Source organism: Palaemon carinicauda, chromosome 12 (assembly GCF_036898095.1).
Source record: "Palaemon carinicauda isolate YSFRI2023 chromosome 12, ASM3689809v2, whole genome shotgun sequence".
NCBI lineage: Eukaryota > Metazoa > Arthropoda > Malacostraca > Decapoda > Palaemonidae > Palaemon > Palaemon carinicauda.
The window spans coordinates 75,457,360-75,483,202 of NC_090736.1; positions in this window are offsets into that span (position 1 = coordinate 75,457,360).

The following is a 25,843-nucleotide window of genomic DNA, read 5'->3' on the forward strand; positions in this document are numbered from 1 at the left end:
TGCCAAGTGATCTGCTGAACTGTGGTTCGAGATTTGTTCAAGCTCGATAGTTTTTTTGTCGTATATGCAACCTCACCATCCTTGTGAGCTAGGGTTGGGGGTTGAGGGAGTCTCTAGGTCTACTGCTGAGTCATCAGCAGCTATTGCCTGGCCCTCTCTGGTCCTAACTTGTTTCTGCCATTTATGTGTGACCTTTAAATCTTCAAGAAGAAGACAGGTAATTTACAGGTAAATCTCAGAAGTTAAAAAGCAAATGCTTTGTTGATAGCAATTGTTTCCCCATTGTTTACTCGAAATATTTCGGCAGAATTTTATATCATTGAGGGGTAAAGATTTCCATGTATTGTCCATAACCTGACATTTCTCAAAATTATTTTCCAAATTAGTTTTGATTTCGGAAAAGCAACATTTATGGTCTCTACCATGACGCAGATGGTGTGTTTTTAAACACATATAAAATCACAATTATACTAAAAATGTCAATAAGTCCTTGCAATTTTGGATTACAATTCCTTCTTGAACAAATTTGATTCGAAAATACATATATATATATATATATATATATATATATATATATATATATATATATATATATATATATATATATATATATATATATATATATATATATATATATATATATATATATATATATATATATATATATATATATATATATATATATATATATATATATATATATATATATATATATATATATATATATATATATATATATATATATATATATATATATGTGTGTGTGTGTGTGTGTGTGTGTGTGTGTGTGTGTAGAAATCACGAAAGCTGACACGTGATGAACATAAAATGTATTATAGCCACGAAAGGAAAAATGAAAAAGACTTGATTGGAGTTAGTACTTTCATCCACTCAGGACATTATCAAACTCAGCAATGAGAATACATATACAAAGACATCGTATTTATACTGGAGAAGGGGATCCAACAGCTGTCAGTTTCTTAATAATTCCGGAGAAGTCAGATTTTAGATAAAAGGATAATACTGGATTAACGGAAAACAGACCTGGGCTTAGATTCAAATTTCTTCCTTGAGTACAGGAGATTAAAAATGATTCAACAATATTCCTTTGGAAATAGTCATTTACATGGATTACTTTTTCCGTCTTTGACCAACCAATTCTGTGACTTGACCCTAACCAGTGGGAGGCTAAGGCATTATTAAGAGAACCCCTGGAGACGGCCACCTGATGTTGTTTTAATCTGACTGGTATACTTTTTGATGTTTGGCCAACATAAAATAGGTTACACTCTGAACAAGGAATGCTATATATTACATTATTATCATTTCCAGAACTATTCTTAATTAACATGTTTTTTAATGTACAATTATATTTAAACACTACAGCAATATCTAGTTTTTTTTTCAAAAGGGGTATAACATCTAAAAAACAAACATGAAATGTTTGTTTTTTAGATGTTATACCCCTTTTGAACAAACTAGACATTGCTGTAGTGTTTAAATATAATTGTACATTAAAAAACATGTTAATTAATAATAGTTCTGGAAATGATAATGATGTAATATATAGCATTCCTTGTTCAGAGTGTAACCTATTTTATGTTGGCCACACATCAAAAAGTATACCAGTCAGATTAAAACAACATCAGGTGGCCGTCTCCAGGGGTTCTCTTAATAATGCCTTGGCCTCCCACTGGTTAGGGTCAAGTCACAGAATTGGTTGGTCAAAGACGGAAAAAGTAATCCATGTAAATGACTATTTCCAAAGGAATATTGTTGAATCATTTTTAATCTCCTGTACTCAAGGTAGAAATTTGAATCTAAGCCCAGGTCTGTTTTCCGTTAATCCTGTATTATCCTTTTATCTAAAATCTGACTTCTCCGGAATTATTAAGAAACTGACAGCTGTTGGATCCCCTTCTCCAGTATAAATACGATGTCTTTGTATATGTATTCTCATTGCTGAGTTTGATAATGTCCTGAGTGGATGAAAGTCCTAACTCCAATCAAGTATATATATATATATATATATATATATGTATATATATGTATATATATATATATATATATATATATATATATATATATATATATATATATATATATATATATATATATACGTATATATATATATATATATATATATATATATATATATATATATATATATATATATATATATATATATATATATCTATCTATCTATATATATATATATATATATATATATATATATATATATATATATATATATATATATATATATATATATATATATATATATATATATATATCTATATATATATGATAGATATTTATATCTATCTATCTATCTATCTATCTATATATATATATATATATATATATATATATATATATATATATATATATATACATATATATATATATATATATATATATATATATATATATATATATATATATATATATATATATATATTGTGTATATATTAAAATTTGAAAACAGCATAATGATTCAAGTCATGTTAATGACTGAATAATGGGATTGGAAATAATATGTCATATTACTTTTATCATTAAATTTATAAACGTTACCAGAAGAATCATATTTTTTTATGTTGCAGCCTTGAAATGATTGATACCTGCAATGATGTAGTTTGATGCGGTTGCAAATATCAACGAAAACAGGAATATGCAATTTGTGATGGTAAAACTGTAAACTCACACATATTGACGAATTTACAAAAATTAGATTTGTTATTTCAACAAAACTACATATCAAAAGGATTGCTTTTAATTCTTTCTGTCGTCAAACCTCATAATCTATCTTTGAGTTAGAATTAATTTGTTGGACTTCTGAGTATTGTTGATATTGTTATTATCATTAATTTCGGTATCATAATAATGTTGTGAATCAGAATTATTGAGCATTACAACAGGAGAGTTTTTTTTTTTATTTCCAGTTCTTTGGTTTGTAATAACATCTTGCTATATAGTTTTATAAAGTTTATTTTTTTGTCGAATATGCGCGAGAGATTTTCTTTCTTTTTCTAAACTGGTGAAATGTTTATGTTCAAATTGAGTGAAAAGTTTTTATGTATAGTGAGTGAAATGTTTTTATCTGAAGTGAGTGAAATGTTTTCGTTCAAAGTGAGTGAAATGTTTTTGTTCAAAGTATGTGAATTCTTTTTGTCTAAAGTGAGTGAAATGTTTTGTTCAAAGTGAGTGAAATGTTTTTATCTAAAGTGGGTGAAATGTTTTTATCTGAATTGAGAGAAATGTTTCCGTTCAAAGTGAGTGAATTTTTTTTGTCTAAATTGAGTGAAATGTTTTATTCAAAGTCAGTGATTTTTTTTTGTTGAAAGTGAGTGAAACTTTTTACTCCAAAATGAGTGAAATGCATTTGTCCAAAATGAGTGAAACGCTTTTGTCCAAAGTGAGTGAAATGTTTCGTCCAAAGTGAGTGAAATGATTTTTGTCTAAAATCCACGATATTTTTTTGTCTAAAATGCGTGGGTAGAAGTAGAAGATTCAATGAGGAGAGTATAGTCTGAAATAATTTTTTTCTGCTATATATCATAAATGTGACTATTTTTGACATTTTAATATTCAATAGAACCTTAAGTATATTGTCGAATATCATAAAATAAGTTTAATTAAGCGAAGGTTTTTTCTTTAAAAATGTCAGAGCTTTTTAGGATATGAAATAGAGAGTTTCCTAATATAAAGTTTATTTAGTCATCTTTGGTTGTAAAACTTCCTTGTAGAGATGATATTATTATTATTATTATTATTATTATTATTATTATTATTATAATTATTATTATTATTATTATTATCATCAATTGCTAAGTTACAACCATGGCTGGAAAACAGGAAGCTATAAGCCCAGGAGCTCCAATACAGAAAATAGCCCAGTGAGGAAAGGAAACAAGGGAAAATATCATATTTTAAGAATAGTATCATTAAAATAGAAATCTACTATATAATCTATAAAAAACTTCTACAAAACCAGAAGAAGAGAAATTAAATAATATAGTGTGACCGAGTGTACCCTCATGCAAGATAACTATAGCCCAGGACAATGAAAGATCATGGTACTATGGCTATGGCACTACCCAAACCTAGAGAACAATGGTTTGATTTAGGAGTGTCCTCCTAGAAGGGCATCTTACCATTGTTAGAATCTCTTCTACCCTTAACGTTGAGTACGGCCACTAGAGAGTTATGACTCCTTTTGACCTGCCCTAGACTACTAATTTACATTGGAACATTATCTCTGGTTACGGTTTATTTACCCTTTGCGTACACGCACCGAATAGTCTTTATCTATTCTCGTCTGTCCTCATACCCATGACAACACCGAGATTACCAAACAATTCTTTTAAACCCAAGGGATTACTCCACTGTAATTGTTCAGTGACCACTTACCTCCTGACTACGGAAGAAGGAACTCTTTAGCTATAGTAAGCAGCTCTTCTTGGAGAAGTACACTCCAAAATCAAACCATTGTTCTCTAGTCTTGGTTAGTGTCATAGCCTCTGTCCCATGGTCTCCCACTGTCTTGGGTTAGAGTTCTCTTGCTTGAGGGTACACTCGGGTATGCTATTATATATTTTTTCTCATCCGCTTGTTTTGTTAAAGTTTTTCATAGTTTATAGAGGAGATATTCATTTAAATGTTACTCTTATTGAAAATATTTATTTTTCCTTGTTTCCTTTCCTCATTGGGATATTTTCCCTGTTGGAGCCCGTGTGCTTATAACATCCTTCTTTTCCATCTAGTGTTGTAGCTTAGCAAGTAATAATAATAATAATAATAATAATAATAATAATAATAATAATAATAATAATAATAATAATAATAATAATAATAGGAAAGTAGCCACCGAACAATTACAGTGCAGTAATCCCTTGGGTGAAGAATTGTTTTGCAAGTTCAGTGCTGTCAGGTGTATGAGGACAGAGGAGTATATGTAAAGAATATGCCAGACTATTCGTCGTGTGTGTAGCAAAGGGAAAATGAACCGTGACCAGAGAGAAGGATTATATATATATATATATATATATATATATATATATATATATATATATATATATATATATATATATATATATATATATATATATTAAGGTATATCTCATTTGAGAGCTGGTTCCTATCAAACAAGTTTATTTCGTAAAATTAAAAACAACTGAACATACTTATTCGGCATCGGAATTTACGATATGCTGAGAATCAAATCTCTTCGAGGAAGATTTTTAATAACTGCTCCAAGAATTTTCCTACTTAAAGATTTTCAGTAACAATTTTGTAGTTTGAATTTGCTTTTGGGTCAGCTTGTTAGCCATACAGATCAAGTGACCAACTCTGCTTAGTTTGCATTTGGTGACATGAATGCTCTGATTGGGAATCTTGTTTGTTCCAGAACCACTGTGACTGAAATCCAGTCTTTCCAGGTAAGCCCTAGAATATTTTCCTAACCGGAAATAAAGGTTCCAGTTGCTTGGTATGATGTTATTGTAGAATCCAGGTCTCTGCACCATATAGCTCGCATATTACGTTTTACACAATTTATCCAAGGAAATTACAAAACTGATACTTGAACTATTTGTAGATTATTTTTTATATTGCTTTATTGATTATCATAGTTATTTTTGTCTGTTTTTTTTTTTTTAATCAAGTTGAATAAGAATATAGAAGATATACATAAGCCTTTATTCCTTTAATATACATGTAGTTTTACCGCATATTAATTAAAACAAAGGGTATCATTGCCTCTATAACATCCCTCTATCGAAGATCCAATAAGTATTTTTTCTCTGTCTGATACATGTTGTGTTTTTATACCATTTTAATGTGTGGCAGAGGTTTTTGCCTTTCTGTCTTCTTCTTGAAGGTTTAAAGGTCACTCATGAATGGGAGAAACAAGTTAGGACCAAAGAGGGCCAGGCAATGGCTGCTGATGACTCAGCAGTAGACCTAGAGACTCCCTCAACCCCCAACCCTAGCTCACAAGGATGGTGAGGTTGCAGATACGACAAAAAAACTATCGAGCTTGGACAAATCTTGAACCCCAGTTCAGCAGATCACTTGGCAGGGAACGTTTGCAATAGGCCACTATAACCTTTCGTTTATACGTTCCTTCAATAATCCTCACATACTTACACTTAGCTTATATTAATTTTCAATATTATTTTCGTTCATTGCATTTTAATTATAGATTCCAAAACCAAAAACTGAGAGATATCCGAAATAGATGATTGATTGAATGATTTTGAGTTTTCTGGTATCTTGACATCGAAGGTAATTGACGCCGATATCTTTGGTTATCAATAAAGAATGGAAGAAAATTCCATTTAAAAACATAGAAGCGGAGATGTTATTATAAAAGTTAAATAGCATTCAGAAGACCTGCTTCTGAAATAAATCTGAAAATACCGCTATGTGAACCTCATTTTGCTAGCTAATTTTCATTACGAGCAAAAAGTGAACCTTATTTTCCTAGCTTATTTACACATGAATCAAAACATGAGCTTCTTTATACTAGGTTATTTTCCTATTGAGTGAAATATAAACCTCATTTTGCTAGCTTACTTTTATATGAAGCAGAATCTGAACCTAATTTTGCCAGCTTATTTTCATATGAAGAAAATGTGAACCTTATTTTGCTAGCTTATTTTCATATGAAGGAAAATGTGATATGCATTTTACTAATTGTCATTTGAAGCGAAATGGGAACCTCTGTTGTTGTTATAGATGACCTGGCCCTCATGGCCAGGCACGGGCTCATGCACACTTGTATCCCGTAGGTGTTTGGTTCTTTTTGGGTTTATAGGTGATGTAGGTTATGGGATAACTTGCAAATTTTATTTGTAGTTGGTTTGGGATAGTATGTGGGTTAAGGATGATCAACCACTTTAATTTGTAGGTGGTTTGGGATATGATGAGAGTAAAGGATGGTCAGCAGCTTGCTTCTCTTACTTTAGAGGCACCTTAGCTTCTTTTTGATTAATGGAAAGAAAGAAGGTGACGGGGGAAGGAGGCATCCTTCTCCAAAAGAGCCCACTGGTTCCCGTCGTTTAGTTGAGGAGGAAAAGGTACAGAAGTAAGGCCCGATGAGTAGAATGGCTCGGGAAGGAGTTTGGAAAGGTTTAGTCAGAGATATTGGTAAATAGGAAGTGAAAATCTTCTCTAGTAGCTTGAAATTAAGTGTTTATGATGAGCAATAGTATCAAGTTTCAGCTTAATAAGAGAGAGCTGATAATGAGATATTGGTTAGCCGATGTGAGTGGTATAGAGAAGGTGGAAAAAACATTCCTGTACCTGAAAAAGCTAGAACAAAAATAAATAATAAATTTTTCATAATTTATAATGGTCATTAAGATGTCTACGTGATTTTAGATTGAATGTTAGGTTGGGGGGTGGGGGGATTCCTGAAACTTCAATAGAGAAGAGAGATTGCAAGTAAAAGAGTAGCTAAAAAGAGGTCAAGCATGGTTTAAGTTAGGTTATTTAAGCCCAAACTGGTGCTGGTATTACGTTATTTAGGGGGAGGGTAGCTGCGGAGAAAGGCTGAGAATGAATCAACATTAGCAATGATGTGGTTTACAAGTGCAGTCGCAGTTACAGGAATGTTGGGGTTGAAATCCTGTCTTAGTAAGCTTGTTTCATGACAATTCAATAGGTAGTGTTGTGGATGTTTGTCAGTTAGTTGCGGCCAATTGTTGCACGGTCTTTCAAGGGTCTGTTGTGCTGCTGGGTCCTCATCGTTACCAATGACGATTTGCCAGTTACACAGGTATCCAAGTTGCAGTCTGCATATAATGACTGTAACTTGGAGGGGGAAATTTATTGCAAGTGAATACGGAATTAGGTTTGCTGCTTCGATGTACCATTTGGCTGATCTGGATCCATCAAGGAAGTCTTGCCTTATTTCGCTAATTTTTTGCATGCTGTAACCGGCTGTCCTTTGATTCTTGATGGTTTTAAGTGAAGGTTGAAATGGGGTACTGATTGTCTGGCACATTAGTGCATATTTGGCTAGGTGATCGGCCTCGTCATTGACAGTCATTCCAGTGTGACTTACGATCCAATTTAGGGTTATTTGCCTGTTGTTGCTTTGCTGAGCTAAGGCTAGATACTCTATTGTTGTGATAAAGTAGACATTTTAAGTGGGTTCTTTGTTGCTGAGAATCAGTGTGGGTGGTTGTGTTTCCTCAATGTAGACTGGCTGAGTGTTCTAGGGCTTTAGCAATCGCCACTAAGTCGGTTTGTAGCGTGGATGTGTGGTTTTAAAGCCTCCAGTTTTCTCTGTAGCCTGATGAAGAAACGACTGCAGCTGCTGCTGCAGGAATATTATGATCAAGTGATCCATACGTATAGTAGATGTTGGGGGTTAAGGTGTTGCTGGTTATAATTTTGGTGGTTGCTGTGAGTGGTTCTGGCGTGCAGAGAGCTTTGCTTGCTGCTGGAAGGAGGGTGAGGTTGTACTGGACGAGGTCGGGACACCACAAGGCAGAGGTGATGTAGTCATAATGCATATGTTGCTCCTTTGTTTGTAGGCTTCATTTTGCATTTGCATTCTTCTAAGTGTGTCCAGCAGTCTCTTTGCGTGCATCTTTGGCAAATTAATCTCCTCCGCCAAAGGGGGAATTTTTAAAGTCTGGTTTTCAGAGGGCAGTTGCTGTCTCCTTTGAGTGACTTGAATATGACACTGCAGTTTCTGAGATCGATCCTAGCTGAAATCGAAATTAGGTTAGTTTTGTTAGTCTCTTTGCGTGCATCTTTGGCGGATCAATCTCCTCCGCCAAAGGGTGGAGTCTTTTAAGTCTGTTGTTCAGAGGGAAGTTGCTGTCTCCTTTGAGTGACTTTAATATGACACTGCAGTTTCTGAGGTCATTCCTAGCTGAAAGGGAAATTAGGTTAGTTTTGGCTCTTAACTAGCAGTGTTTGGTCCACATTCGAGAGCTACCAATGAGTCTCATGACATTGTTTTGCATCACATCTAAGGAGGCTTTTTAAGTTTCGCTAAGCTAGGTGAGCGTAGGTGCTGCATAGTCGATGTGATATCGAATTGCTTGAACGTAAAACAGTCTTAGGAGGCATTTTGATACTACTTGTTTGAGGGAGGTCATTCGTTTCATTGCTGAGAGACGAATTTTTGTTTTCTCTCTGAGGTGGGTTACTCGTTGACAGGTGATAGAGTTTTGTTGATGATTACTCCTAGATACATGAATTCAATTACCCATTCTATGGGTTCATCAGTGAGAGTGAAATTCTAAGGGTCTTGTGGGTATTTGATGGCCATAGCTTTGGTCTTCTTGGTGTTGATTTTTAGGCCAAGGTCTTTGCAGTGCCTTTTGGGTGGTTTTGCATGCGAGTTCTTCATGTGGGCAGATGATACATTTATCATCAGTGTATATGAAGATATCGACTCCGTTTGGGAGGTCTAGAGTGGCCAGATCTCCATGAGTAGGTTAAATAGGGAAGGGATTAGTATGCCCCCTGAAGCATTCAGTTTTCTGTGGGGAGGAATTCGGAGGTTTTTCCTTGAAAGGTGATTCTTGCTTCTTGGTTCTGTGTGTAATTCTGAGTGAAGAGGATGGATTGGGAGCTGGCTAGCTCAAACGCTTTCCCAAGGTCTAGAAAGATGACAAAGGCTTATTTTGTTGTTGATTGTAGTGAGAACATCAGTTATAAATTCTTAAGTGCCTATGCCTTTTCTGTAGGCATAAAGGTGAGGATGTAATTGGCCTATTTTACATTGGAGTCTGCTGAGTACCATTTATTCAGTCACTTTTTTCAGTTCAGCTAATTAAAGCTAGGGGTCTGTAGGTGTCTGGTTCTTTGAGATTTGGGATGGCTTTCATTTCTTGTTGGCTCCATGTTATTGGAAGAGGTGAGAATCGCTGACTTGAAAGACAAACTTGCGGACCTTAGCGCGTACACAGCATATTCCACCCAGACAACTGACTTCACTGAAAAAGTTGATAATCTTACTATGAATATGGAATCAATTAAGGCAACGCTTAAATCATTGATGGACCAAAACCGGAGAAAATGACCTATGCTGACAAAGTGAAGTTAAAAACACTGTTGGTAATTAAATCAACAAATATAAAAACTAAAATTACTGAAAGAAAACATGATGTTGAATAGACACTTGAATACATTCCTATACTTATCTGTTTTACAACCACTTATAATAATGTGAGTAAAAGTGGATATGATACCATGTGCCCACCGATAGAAAAGACTGTAACTGTTAAACTCTTATCTCCTTGGTTTAATGGAGAGACTTTAGTGAAAAAGAGGGAAAAAGACATAAAGAAAGAAAGTGGAATAGGTTAAAAACTGAAAGTACATGGGTAAAATACAAAACTGCTATTTGTTAATACAACTACCTTCTATAAAGGAAAAAAATGAGTACTATAAGAGAAAGATCCGCGAAGCACCAACAGGCATAAATAAGTTTTATCGTCTCCTAAATGGTATAATGGGAAATGCAAACGAAAAAAAGCTACCTGATGGATACAGTGACAAGAAACTAGCAAATAGTTTTCTGGTATTCTTTAAAAACAAAATTAAAAATATAACTAGGTAATTTGTTAATATTCAACCTCAGCTTAATGATACACCTGACACACAGATAAAGTTAATGAGATTTAACAACATAACAAAAGATGACTTCACCAGGATTATCAAGAGAGCAAAGAAAAAAAATTGCACTATCGATCTTATGCCAATATCTGAAGTAATTAGAGCGAAAACTATTCTAGTCTGGCCGGAATAATAATGAGAATATCAAATACAAGAATTGCTGAATATAAGTTCCCTAAATCTGAGAAAATGCCTTTAGTCACACCAGTTCTGAAAAATGCTCTGGACTACTAGGAATTAAGCTCATATAGACCTATTTCGAATATATCCTTTGTGTCAAAAGTACTTGAATATGTAATTTTAGAACAACTAGTAAGTGTATTGGAAGTAATAGAAGCTTTTTGTAGCAACCAATCTACTTACAGAAAACTATACTATACGGAAACAACCATCTGCTCTGTTGTAAATGATATGCTGTAAATGATGGATGAAAATAAATGTGGTATTTTAATATGAACAGCTACTAAAAGATCTACGGTTCATTGGCGTTGATCATGCTTTCGAATACCTAACAGACTACTTGATTGGTAGAAATTTGTGTGCAAATCGGAAACTCTTATTCATCATATGAACCTTTAAACAGACGGGTACACTAGGGGAGTGTACTTGCCCCAATCTTATTCTGCATCTATACTATCGGTCTATCGAGAATACTACAAAGGCATGGTGTGAAGTTCAATCTTTTTGCGGATGACGAGAAATTTTACTTCTTCATAAGAAATATAGATGACACTACTGAAACTCTAAACCGAGTCCTTGATAGTGTTAGAAAAAGGATGACAATTAAACGACTAAAATTAAATGAGAACAAAACTGAGTTCATTGTGGGGGTAAGTAAAAACACTGTGGCAAGCTTGGGTGTTATTCAAATGAACATAAATAATGACTCAGTGCCGATATCTAGTAAAGTTCGTGATCTAGATGTATTTCTTGACTGTACTTTGTCTCCCAATGCCCAAATAAATAATGTAGTTAAAAACTGATGGTTATCATCTAAGAAATACTGTTTTTATGAAAAAAGGTATCTGGACGAGAATTCTGTAAAGAAACTTGTGATAAACAGTGTTATTACCAGGATTGACTACTGCAACTCCATCTATTACAACTCACCAAAAGTACAACTTAGGAAATTACAAAACATAATATTCAGAGGAGCCAGACTGATAAAAGGTGTCCCACCTAGAGATACGATCACCCATATACTGATAGATTTACATTGTCTGCCGATTAAAACGATAATTGAATTTGAAATATGCAGAATAACCCACCAAGTTATCAGAACCGGTCGTCCAAAATACTTAAGAAAATTGCTACAAATTGCACAGCCAACAAACCTTTTTGACACGAGAAGAGTTACAGATGGTTTCAAACTATTGGAACCTACATGTCTACTATAGGCTCCAGAGCCTTTAAATATGCTGCCCAAGACTACACAATAAGGTCCCATGAGAAACTGAAGACTTTCTTATTCCGTGAGTCGTTTGACAGTGACGATTGAACAGAAAATGAGCAACACGTTAAATGAAATGTTGAACACACTGAACGAACAAGATATAACAACAGTGGAGGTCCTGTAGAGAGTGGGGTTCCCCTGCTGTATGGGACCGGAAAAGCAGCCGTAAAAAAAAAAAAAAGAAAAAAAAAAAAACGGTCGGAGTCATTCAGTATGTGTTCTGTTGATTAAGTGCAAGTACACCGACTTTGCGTGGATTCCCGTGTTCCTTGGTATACTGTACTTTGTTAGGTTGGCTCCAGGGCCAGTGCTTTCCTGCCTTTTGCGAGAGTCATGTTGAGCTCTTTCATATTGCAGGGGATTTCGGTGTTATCTCTTATGTTGCAGTTGGCTTCGATAATGTTATTCCTAAGTGGAAGCAGTGTTCTCTGCCTATTTATAGTTTGTAGAGGAGAATTTGTACTTTTTGCTTGGTCAGCAAAGTTATTTGCAATACTATTTGGTTCTGTTATTGGGTCTGGCTGAGTGACTCTGGGTGTGCTGTTTTTCCCGGAGATCTTTTTGAATCAGTCCTATATCTTTGGTAGAAATGTGTTGTTGTTGATTTCGTGGTACCATGAGTACCATTTGACTATTTTTACATCCAGTGTTACCTGTAAGGAATGTTTAGTGATCTGAACGAGTACATCATGAAGTTCGTCGGTTCTGTGTCTTCTGAAGAGGTTTCTGGGTTTGTTGATTCGTGTATTCGTTTCCTTAATGCGGCTGTTGTAGTACCAGGCCTCCGCATACTTTGTTTCTGAAAACTTCTTTTGAGGCATAGAAATACTGTCAGCAGCATTTAGTTTTTTGTTAAAGTCCAGTGATATGAATTAGATGTCATTGTGACGGTTCTCTAAATATTCACGAACCCATTCCGTAATAGATTGCTTGAATCTTGCCCAGTTTGACAAGTCTTGGTTCCACCTTTTGGGGGGTGTAGGAAGAGAGTGGTATTCCTGTAATTCGAGGTCAACTTCTATAGCAAAATTATTACTTGTTAGCACAGAATGCAGTCACCATTTAGCACCCCTTAATATGGTGCTTGACAGGAAGGTGAGGTCTAAATGGCCACCCCTTAGATGTATTGCTTCTAACACATTGTTAAACAATGTTACATGTTATTCTTGTTGTAGGGCGTGCAAGTGTCGGCCTGTCTTGTTTGTTGCCAATATTGAGTTCAAGAATGGACTGTGAGGGTTGTGGCTAGCAGAGACACCTGGAAATTAAGTATCTCTGCCTCTGGTCCACAGTTGATGCTTTGTGCTCTTCTTGAGGGGATGATATTCTTGATAAAGGTAGTTAGTCCTCTCGTTGTTGGTGTTAGATACGCGGTATACACTTTGTATCCTGAGAATGAGAATGGTGTATTCTCCCTTAGCAAGGTTTCCTGCAGCACAAATGATGTCTAGATTTCACACTGAGGTTTTAGATTGTAAGAAGAACTTATTTCTGAGTCCACAGGCATTCTGTTGGAGCACTTTAACTTTGATGTTGTTGAGAGGCTCTTCGTTGTTTAGTGTGTTTGTGTCAGGATTGTTCGTTGGAGGGACTATGAAGAGACTAGAGTTTGGAGTTCTTGAGTGGCGCTGTTATTATCATTATTATTATTATTAGCTAAGCTGCAGCTCTAGTTGGAAAAAGCAGGATGCTATAAGCCCAGGGGCTCCAACAGGGAGAGTAGCCCAATGAGGAAAGGAAACAAAGAAAAAGGAAATATTTTAAGAACAGTAACAACTTTAACAACTTTAAAATAGATATCTCCTACATAAAGTAATAATGACTGAATGAATGAATGAATTATTTGAAGTTCTCTGGCATCCTGACATCGAAGTATAAACTAATAAAAACTTTACCAAAACAAGAGGAAGAGAAATAAGATATAACAGTGTGCCCGAGTTTACCCTCAAACAAGAGAACTCCAAACCCAATACAGTGAAAGACATTGTAAAGAGGCTATGGCAATACCCACGACTAGAGAACAATGGTTTGATTTTGTGGTGTCCTTCTATAAGATTTGTTTACCATAGTTGATGAGTCTCTTCTACCCTTACCAAGAGTAAAGTGGTCACTAAATAATAATAGTGCAGTAGTTAACCTCTTGGATGAAAAAGAAGTGTTTGGTAATCTTAGTGTTGTCAGGTGTATGAGGTCAGAGGAGAATATGTAAAGAATAGGCCAGACTATTCGGGTGTCTGTGTTTGTGTGTGTGCGTGTGTGTGTGTAAAGGAAAATAAACAATAACCAGAGAGATGAATCCAATATAGTACTGTCTGGCCAGTCAAAAGACCACAAAACTCTCTAGCGGTAGTATCTTCACGGATGGCATGTGCCCTGGCCAACCTACTTATTTATTAATCTTTTTGATACGGTTTTCAGTTTCTATCTATCTTTATGCCTTGGTTTTTCTACGAAATGTCAACACTAGTAGGTCGACATGTGACATCATTGTTACTTGAGGAATTGAAAAGATTTGTGCAAGATTTGGCAGACACAAGATTTTGGCGAGTGAAAATGATTTGCAGTTCACAAATTGAAAATTCTGGAACTTCATCAATGAATAGAACATGGTCCACCAAACGTCATCACCTTATCACCAGGAAGACAATGGAAAGGCTGAGGCTGCAGTATATATAACTAAGAACTTCATGAAGAAATGTTCAAAAGAAAGTTTGAACATGGATCTTGCTCTACTCCATCAGAGAAGCATGACAAGGTTTTCACCAGCAAGGCAATGGAAAGGCTGAAGATGCATTAAAAATAGTTAAGAACCTAATGAAGAAAATTTAAAAGAAGGTTCAAAAATGTATCTGAATTACTCCAACAGCGAAGCATGCCAGGGTTTTCACCAGTGAGGCAATGGAAAGGCCGAAGATGCAATAAAATTAGTTAAGAACCTATTGAAGAAATATTTAAAAGAAGTTTTGAACATGTATCTTGCACTACTCGAAAAGAGACAAGAATCTGTTGGTCCAGCTGGAGCAATGTTTGGCAGGAAATTTGTGACTCTACTACCTGCGAAATTGGAGATCAGGGACTCTAAAATGCAATGAAAGTTGATGGAGAAGTCATACAACAAGGGAGCTACAGAGCTACCCAGAACTCTGTGTTAATCAGTATGTTTCCTGAGAGATCTTGGAAAGCAGGCAGAATCGTAAAGCATCTAAATGAAAAAAAAAAAAATCTCATCCAAGACCAGGACGGATGAACTTATGTCAGAATTAGAGTTGATTTAAGACCAATATCTGGGACATTTGCACCAGAACCTGATTCAATCCCTGAATTCCCTGCATACAGACTAGCATGTACAATGTGGATGGCTCGTTTAATTAAAGAGGGGGGAAGAGCTACCCATATACAAAATTCCCCTCCCCTCTTCTCGTAAGTACAATATAAGATATCATTTTCAATAAAACATTTCTCACGAAGCACATTCAGAAATGACGGATAACTCTCCGATTCCCCTTTAATCACTGCTCGCACTCTTTCCATCCATTCCTCTTTTTTCTGTCCCTTGCGGACTTCTTTTATGTCCCAAGCTCCCAAGTCAATCAAAACTGCATCATCAGGGCATTCATTCTAGACACCCCTGGCCATGTCCTCGGTCATCCATATATATTCCCGTTCGCCTTTCCTATCTCTCTCTCTCTCTCCCTTTCTCTCTCTCGCTCTCCTGAGTCGACTCTCTCTCTCCCTTCTACTGCATGTGCATCACGAGAACTCTCATGCTATTCTCTATTTCCTCTATTATGATGGGGGTCTTCACTATTTTGGTTACGTTCTTCGTTCCTCTTTTGTGCCATAGTTGTTACTCCTATTACTGCACTTCTAGAGAGAGCATCAGCTACCTTGTTGGCATTACCTTCTATGTGGTGAAAACCCTTTATTTCAAACTCTAAATATCTCTCAATCCATCTCTCAATCAAATCATTTTTTTAATACAAATCATATAAGGGGCGATGGTCACTTTGCAACTCAATCGATTGACCTAATAAAAAGAAGCGATGCCTCTCTAGAACCCAAAGTATAGCCAAACCCTCTCGATCAAATGCACTATAATTCTTTTCTGCCCCTTTTAACGCCCGGGAAGCAGAACAAATGGGTCTCTCTCTGCCTTTATCATCTCGTTGAGAAATTACTTCACCAATAGCTACGCTACTCGCATCTGTTATCACTAAAAACGGGCGATGAAATCTAGGATATGCGAGTAATTCATTGCTAGTTAAGGCAGCTTTCAAATGGTTAAAAGCCCTTTCTTCTTCCTCTCCCCAATTTATTACTTTTTGTTTCTTTAAAGCATCTAAGGGTCTCGCTATCTCTCCAAAACCTCTTATAAATTTACGGTAATTCCCAGCGAACCCAAGGAACCCGGCTACTTCCTTAGAGTTACATGGCCTGGGGAAATCTGTAATAGTCGATACTTTACTTGGGCAGGGTTGGATACCTTTTGGGGTTATTATATGACCTAAAAATTCGTCCTGTTCACAGAAAAGTTTGCACTTTGACAAATTTATTTTCATACCATTACGTGGCAATGCTTCTAAAATTTTATGAATATTATTATTATGTTCTTCCGCCGTTTTCCCTGTAATTATGATATCATCTAAATAAACAAGAACATTATGGCCAATTAAGGCAACAAAACCGCCATCATTACTCAAGAAAAATGACTCGGAGCATTTTTAACACCAAAAGGAAGAAAATTAAACTGAAATAATTAATCATTAGCTATAAATACCGTTTTACATTTACTGTCTTCCTGAATGGGTATTTGATAGTATCCATATTTTGAATCAATAGTTGTGAAATATTTGCTATCCCGTACTTTCACAAGTAATTGTTCGTTTGAGGGCAAGGGGAATGCATTACCCTTAGTGATTGCATTCAATTTCCTATAATCAATACACAATCTTACCGGGCCATCCTTTTTCCTAACAGCTACAATTGGAGAAGCCCAGGGGCCCTCGCTCTCCTCGATTTTTCCTTTTTCCCTTAATTTATTAATTTCACTTTTTATCTCTCCCTGGAAAAGAATGGGTACCTTATAAGGCCTTGACCTGATCAGCTCCGCCTGCCCAGTTTCAATGCTAAAGGGGAATCGATCAATCCTCCCGGGTGGCTCATCTCCAATTGCAATTACATCGGAATATTTATTGACAATGTCACTAACTACAGGCTGATATTCTGAGGGACATAGTTTTCGCGCTTGCATAATCAAATTCTGAGTGCGTTCGTCTGTGCGAGTTGGAGTTGTGGCTCCCAACTTCCCATTATAAGCAATTTCACATAACTCTAATTCACACACAGAATCACTTCCTAAAACAACTTTTTTATTTGACAAATTGACTATCGTTATATCAGCTCTGTTCTCTTTAATTTCTATCAAGCCCTCTAATATCATATGGACCCAATTGTCATGGGGTTTAACAACTACTTTGGTTCCTCCCGCAAGACGGCAACACGGGTTCACAGATATGCACGTAAGGGTCTGGGGGACAACACTTCTCTCTAAGATACAGCTGTTACCCTACTTAAATGTCTTTAATTTCTGTCAAGCCCTCTAATATCATATGGGCCCAATTGTCATGGGGTTTAACAACTACCTTGGTTCCTTCCACAAGAGGGTGACACGGGGTCACAGATATGCTCGTAAGGGTCTGGGGCGACAATACTTCACCTCTCTCAGGTACAGCTGTCAGCCTACTTAAATGTCTCTCAGAGCTAACACACGCACTTACTGTCTCAGGACTTTCTATCGGCAAAATTTACCCTCCTGCTTTTACTGTTATTGTATCATTTCCCCCCAAAATGCAAATTTGATTATTAGATATAAAGTCTATTCTTAAGATAGCCTCGATTCCTGGAATTCCCAAGGTGGGCAAGACAAAAAAAATCATGTGTGAACTTCACAGACCCCACCTTGAACAGGACGATTGATGTATGGTTTACGTGTAGTTTATTTCCTCCTGGCGTGTCAAGGACAATGGTGCCGCTGGCTGTAGTGGATTTGAGGAGAATTTTTTTTCAATTAACGAAACACTGGCTCCCGTGTCAATCAGAGCTCGGATTGATTTATCTTTCAGGTCGATCCTAACTGCTAACATTCCCAGCTGGCCATTACGAGATATGGGACACGGGCCGATGACTTCAGCTGCCATGCCGCTGCCCCCTGGTCCTCTCCCTAGTGCTGCGGGGGTGAGGTCGGGAGTACCGATGGAGGTCCCAGTGCCTGCTCTGTCACGTCTGTCGTCACTGCTTCCTTGGCTACTGCTTGTGATGTCATGCGGGGGCGGGGGGAACATCGAACTCCCTTGTCTCACCCTTCCTCTGTTCCCTTTTCCTCGGACGTTTGGTGGGGGGAGGTGTGCATGCGCCTCAGCCCGGCCGCCCTGGGCCTTTTTTGCTGGGCACTCTCGAGATAAATGACCGTAGGCCTGACAAGTGTAACAGCAAGGGGATCCTTGGGTGGGGCACTCCACTCGTTGATGTTCCCCCCCCCCCCCCTCCACAGTGGGTGGATCTGAAGACTCTGCTAATCTGCTGACTGCATTCCCCGTTAAAACTCTTCGGGGTTCGACTTCCTCTCATGGCTGCCAACTTCTCGGAATAAGCCCGTTATTCCAAGTCCTTTTTTCTTCTGGCAAGCTGTCTAAAAGGTTTTGTATCGCATTCACTACGTCTGTTAATGAGCGATTGTCATCGAACAAATAACCCCATGAAAACGGGTTTACTAATCTATGAATATGTTTACGGGCAATTGCCTTTTTATCACCTTCTGGAAGATTAGCATTACCGGAAGCAAATGAATCGCAATCCCGAAAAATGTGTGTTGCAAAACTAAGAACTGATTCACCTTCCCGTATTTTAGGTTTGTAATTTTCTTTTAGATCTCCTTTTCTCGCATCAGGCAAGGCATTCTTATCAATTAAATGTTGATTTATTTCAGTATAACTTCTTAAACATTCTTGTGGCCAACACATTACTTCCATTGTTGGAGCATCTTTCAGCAATCTAGTTATTTGAATAGCTTTTTCTTTTTCCGACCACTCATATGTGGCTACTTCCAAATCGCCTAAAAGCACTTTAATTGATTGAAACCTTTCCTTAGGTCGTTGATCATTGAAAGGCCTAACATTTGCCTGAAATTCTAGAAACTTTCGAACTACGATTTGCACATCTTCACTCGGCTGTGCATGTGTACTTTCACTTGTGTCGTTTGAACCTCGTTTATGTATGTCGGATATGCTGTAGTTGCACTCCGCTCCTGTTCTCGTTCCACCACCAATCTGTTAACTAACTTTTCCAACTGTTCTATCTTATTTTCCAATTCTTGCGTTCTAATTTCCTGTCTATATTCTTCATCGGGAACGCTATATCCCACTGCTCCTTCATTCTCATCTCTTGTCACAAAAGCGTCTGCTATGTTAGTCCTTTTGTATTCTGGCATCTCAAACTTTTATTTCACCGGTTCAAAGAACAACTTCACTCACAGCATACACTAACACACGTTTTTTTTACACCTGTCACCAATATGACCCGTGGAGACGGATAATGAGACGTCGGCATATGGGTTTTCTTCCTTTATTACAAAAGGTTCGTTCGTAAGTGCCCAATACACAATCTACCCTCTCTGGTGAGGGACTTATCAACTCGAGTGCTCACCGGCAACTAAATACTGCCTTCGTTATCAAAATGCAGCCATTGCAAAACATGCAGACACGGTTTTTGTGGAAGACTCAAGAATATTGAGTTCATTTACCTTCATATACAAGATATCTACATACACATATTAGGACATATATATATATATATATATATATATATATATATATATATATATATATATATATATATATATATATATATATATATATATATATATATATATATATATATATATGTACATGTATAAATATACATGCATATATATATATACATATATATATATATATATATATATATATATATATATATATATACATATGTATATATATATATATATATATATATATACATATATATATATATATATATATATATATATATATATATATATATATATATATATATATATATATGCAGTATATATATATGTATATATATATATATATATATATATATATATATATATATATATATATATATATATTTATATATATATATATATATATATATATATATATATATAAATATATATATATATATATACACAGTATGTATATATATATATATATATATATATATATATATATATATATATATATATATATATTTATATATATATATATATATATATATATATATATATATATATATATATATATGCAAATGATTCAACAACCTGAAAAAGCTTATGTAATTATGCATTCAACTTAATTTCTAAATAGGTTGGTTTCAACTTGCAATGCCATTGAAAATAAAAATCACAGTGACGGAACACTTGGCAGTACTGCTAAAATTGTGACCTGTCTCTCAGTTTTATTAACATGATGAAAGACTTTATTAACAAGAACTTAATTGAGGCTCTCTAACGTTATTGAATAGTACCATTCAAAAGACAGAGGTGGATTATAATTATATATGATTTATGTAAGGATGAATCAGAACAAAATATCTTTTCGTTAATCCTGCCAATGATCAACAAGGGAAATCAAACTGTACATTTCAAATGAAGAACTAATTAATTTACGCCTTGATAGTTTTATTTGATAGCATCGTTATTTCAGAGAGGGGAGCAACATGGCAGCAGATGAGGGTTGGGTTGGGGGTTGGGAGTCAGAACGCCCCCCCCCCCCCCCACCCTATTTCCTTCACTACCTCTTACCTCTAGTTATAAATTTATCTCCCAAAACGAAGCCATCTTTTCAGAAAAAAAGAAATATATTCTACCTCCGTGTTTTTGTCTCCGTATTCCAAAAGTGAAAAAAAAAAAATCTTTATCTGGCTCTCTGCTTATATAAAGAGGGCGATTTATCAGGGTTATGGATATGAAAACAATTATAATTTTTTGTAACATGTAATTTTTTTTCTTTCCTTGGCAGCGTCGCGGAAACGGTATCTTTCAACTTGGCATTCGAATCTAGATTTTTTTTTTCAATATTCTATTTCCTTATTATTTTTTTTCGTATATTGCGAATAAAATCCTATTAATTTACTCCTTACATTGTTACATTACTTAACTTGCCGAAGATATCAATTAATGGAGTGACGTTAATAGACTTATTAACGCTAGACTGACTGTTTGAATATAGGAAGAATTTTCGTATTTCCAATTCTGATTTGGATTGGCACCTCACTCATAGATTGGCAGATGTATCCTGAAGTTTAATGAGTGAGAGAGAGAGAGAGAGAGAGAGAGAGAGAGAGAGAGAGAGAGAGAGAGAGAGAGAGAGAGAGAGAGAGAGAGAGAGAGAGAAACAAATCACGTCACTTTACATACATGTAGACTATACCGTTCTCAGAAATAGCCACTCCGACAAAGGCTGCTGATGAAGTTCTCGACAAAACTGACTATATTCGTAAGTTTCAGTGTATTGATTTCATGTTATAAACAGTTTATTTCAACTTCCATTGCAACGTTAAATCAGGTTAATGAAAAGCAAATTTTTCTTATGTATCGCATCAATTCTATCCTTTGCCTCCAGATTAAGGAAATATTTCACGATAACTTTTCGAAAACTATTTTCATAACCTGATATATCACAAGGAGTAATAATCAATCTCTGAAATTTAATTGAATAACAAATGAAAATGTACGAGAACCCTATTGAAGCGAAACAAATCGTACTGTATTTTGTTACATCAGGTTAACTTTAAATCTAATCTCGTGTGAAAAGAATCAAAATAATTGGAGGCTTGATCTTCATAAACATCGAGCCAAAAATAATCCAGTTTCTTCACTGTAAACAAATGAGTCACATCAAGTAACAAAAAGAAGAGTTAGAATTAAGAAACGAAAAAACCTCTCAAAGCTCGGAAAGGTTTTTCCTTTTCCTTCTTCAAAAGCAAAGGAAGAAAAAGCTTCTACTGGCGAACGACAAACAACATTAAAAGCTACAGTAGATCAGGATCTGACATTCAGGGATTCATGCAAATATTATTTTATTTGGGCGTGAGTGCGGGACGACTACTACTGGCTGAACTGAGATAAAACACAATCAGGCAGTGTTGACAGATATGTGGAATGCACTGGGGCTTTTTGAATTCCCAATAATTTGTTCATCGTATATTTTGATGACTTTGGGAGCCAAGTAACATAAAAATTCCAGTAGTTTTATGCTCTAATGTCAGGATCTTCATCAAGAGTCAATTGGTACGAGAGCTCAGAGGGGAGTGGGTAGTGTTCAATGTATAAATAGAGCCTTTTTGTAATTGGTAGAAGTTATTTTTATAACTTTTAGTTATCTATTTGTTTCCCCTCCCGGTCTTTTATAACTATGATTTCCAAAAGATGAATGTATTTGGTGATGTCTTACATGAGTTAATCATAACTTGCCATCTCTAAGTCAGCAACTTTCGGTAATTCTATGTTATTGCTCCTAATAACTCGAAGGCTTTCGACACTGTTAGCCAAGAGCCACTCTAACCTGAACGACCATCTTTTGGCTTTGTTCCATTCTTGTAGTTCTTCTCGCTTTCATTGATCTGGTTTTGTAAGGGACATCACTCTTACCTTCTCAACGCTTTTTAAGGATTTGTATATGGAACGTCTGAGAAGTGGCAATGATTGGTCTTAGAATTTATTAATCACTTGTCTTATAATGATTTCTCGATTCACCTTGTTAAGATGACCACTTGTATGAGATGACAAAGTGAATTATATTCCCCTCATCTGAGTAGCTACTCCAAATTGATAGAAGACATCGATTCTTGTATTGTTCCCATATCTAGAAAGGATTTTTCTCTGTCCAATCTTCGTGGTAGAGTTGAACTATTCTACAGATAACACCCGAGACTTAGAGAAGTAATTACGCTTTATAACCAAACAGGCACTGATAGGAAGTTGCTAAATCGAGGCTACGCCAACTTGACCAGCCCTTGATGCCATTCTCCTTCTGCATATGGAACTTTCTATGGTCCTCTTTGTTTCCAGATAGCTTCATCAAATGTTTATCTAAATGACGAGTTAGTAGTCAGCTGTGATTGGAAGTCCATTAATCATTTCCTTGAAAACATTGAACTCAAAAAGGAATACTCTTTTTTTTTTATTTCTTCTTCTTCTAAAAAAAGAAACTAGAGGGGTACTCAATAGAGTGCACACCTCCGCCATAGAAGCTTATTTTTCGTTGGCGTGGATTTTCATGCACTGAAATATGAACCAACTGTGAAGTTTCTGTGACGAGGATGTCTAAACTTATTACTGATCAGGTTATATGAACGTTTTGATCGTCTGTGACCTTGAACTTTGACCTTCCAAAATTTATTATTTTGCAGTTCTTTACATAAAAGTTTAAAATCGCTGTAAGTTTTACTACTTTACAAATAAAATTGTAGCCGTATGATTGATGACCGGAGTTTGACCTTTCGCTTGAAGATCTTGACCTTGGACTCGACCTTGATCTTTGACTTTAACATGTATTAATTGGCGGGTATTTTCATAAACTTAATTATGAACAAAGTTTGAAGTCTGTAATAATGATGTCCAAACTTATAGCTGTTTATGTGAATTAGACAGTTTGCTTGACCGTGACATTGATCTTTGACCTTCACCTTCTATATGTAAATATTTCCATCTTTTTACATAATAGTTATTCGCTGTAAATTTCATTACTCTACGATTAAAATCGTAGCCAGGAAGCTGTTCACGAAAAAAAAAACAAAAAAAAAAACACAAAAACAGGGGTGAAAAAATAACTTCCTTCCAACTTCGTTGGCGGAAGTAATAAAAGCGTAATAAAATATAAAATCAAATCAAATATAAACATGAGTCACAGTATCGGTTTTAAAATATTGCCCAATGATTATGTTACATATCCCAGGAGCAATATATAATTCTATTTTGAAATAAAACGTCCACAGAAAATATCGCAAATATTGTATTACAGTACAAGCCATCCACGAACGATTGCAAATTTCAAATATATTAATCATAGGAAGATCAGTTATATTATTTCCCTCACTAATAATTAAATATCTATTCGTTTTTTCAGCTGAAATAAAAATCTTAATACTTAAAAGAATATAAAATAAAACACTGGTGTTTAGTAGACTACAATTTTCTTCCGATTTTCAGTATTCTCTTTTGTTTATGTTGAACGATTATGTTTTAGGATATCATTCACGGCTCATTTGGTGGACTTTCTTTCGCTACAACATTTGAAGAAGATTCGGAATACTTCACTGATAAGGGAAAATATTTTCCCTGTAATATGTAGGGAAGCTGGTGGCTGGGTTAAAGCTGAGATCATTCTTTAACGATCAATATATATATATATATATATATATATATATATATATATATATATATATATATATATATATATATATATATATATAGATACATATATATGTATATATGTATATATATATATATATGTTTTTTCAAAAAGGCCCATAAAAGAAACACAGGAAATATGAATAAATTACACTATATTTCGGTCAATAAACATCGACCCTCTTCAGGAAGTAAAGTTAAAGTGAGAATTACAGTGGAGAGTGACGGTTTATATATGAAAGCAAAAGGGTGTGTTCAATTGTTCTATAGTTGTTATAATTGCTGGAAGGATTAGCCAAATTTAATTACATCCAGGTGCGTGTTCTTATTGTTGAGCCGCTTGGAGGAAGTCTTGACCTCTGATGCATGTCTGGTGGTCGGTCTCCGTGGATTATCTTCTTAATGATAGGGTTGAGAAGAGTATTGTCCACTGTGTCAGCTTTCCATTGGCCCCCACATAGGTTCATTGTGTTTGATTGATTTATGATGGCTGATTCCAGGATTTTCCTTCTGTACGGACAGGTACTCTTAAAAAGCAAAGACGACTCACTCCAGTTAATCTGGTGCCCTAAATCCCTAAGGTGAATGAAAATCCCCGAGTTTTCATGCCCATATCTAACAGATCTTTTGTGTTCGGATAATCTTTGAGATAGCGAACGGCCAGTTTGCCCAACGTACACTTTTTCACAATCCCTACATGGTACTTTGTAAACGCCGGATTCTATCTCTCTTTTATTTTGATAAACATTAATAAGGGCGCTTCCTATGGTCTTTGGATATGAAAAAACAAAGGGGTTCTCAGTTTTGATATGATTTGTTATATTTTTAATACCTTCTATATATGGGAGTTTTATCTTATTTTTAAAATCTCTTTGGTTAGTAACATCATGATCTTTATAATATATCGTGTTGGCTTTGTTGATGGCCTTTTCTATGACATACGTCGGGTAGAAAAGCTGGGCGAGTTGTTTACGGATGATTTCAAATTCTTTATTTAGGTAGGCTGGGGAACAGATTCTCAAACCTCTAAGAAATAGATTGCAAGCTACTCCAATTTTTACAGAAATGTCGTGATAACTAAAGAAATGAATGTAGGAAATAGAGAAAGTTGGTTTTCTATACACAGTGAAATTATACCCCGTCGATTCCCTTATAATTAGTATGTCCAAAAAAGCTAATTTTCCATCTTTTTCCCATTCAGTTTTAAATTTTATGCTAGGGACTAGGGAATTTAGATTATTGAAAAATATATTTCCTGTGTTTCTTTTATGGGC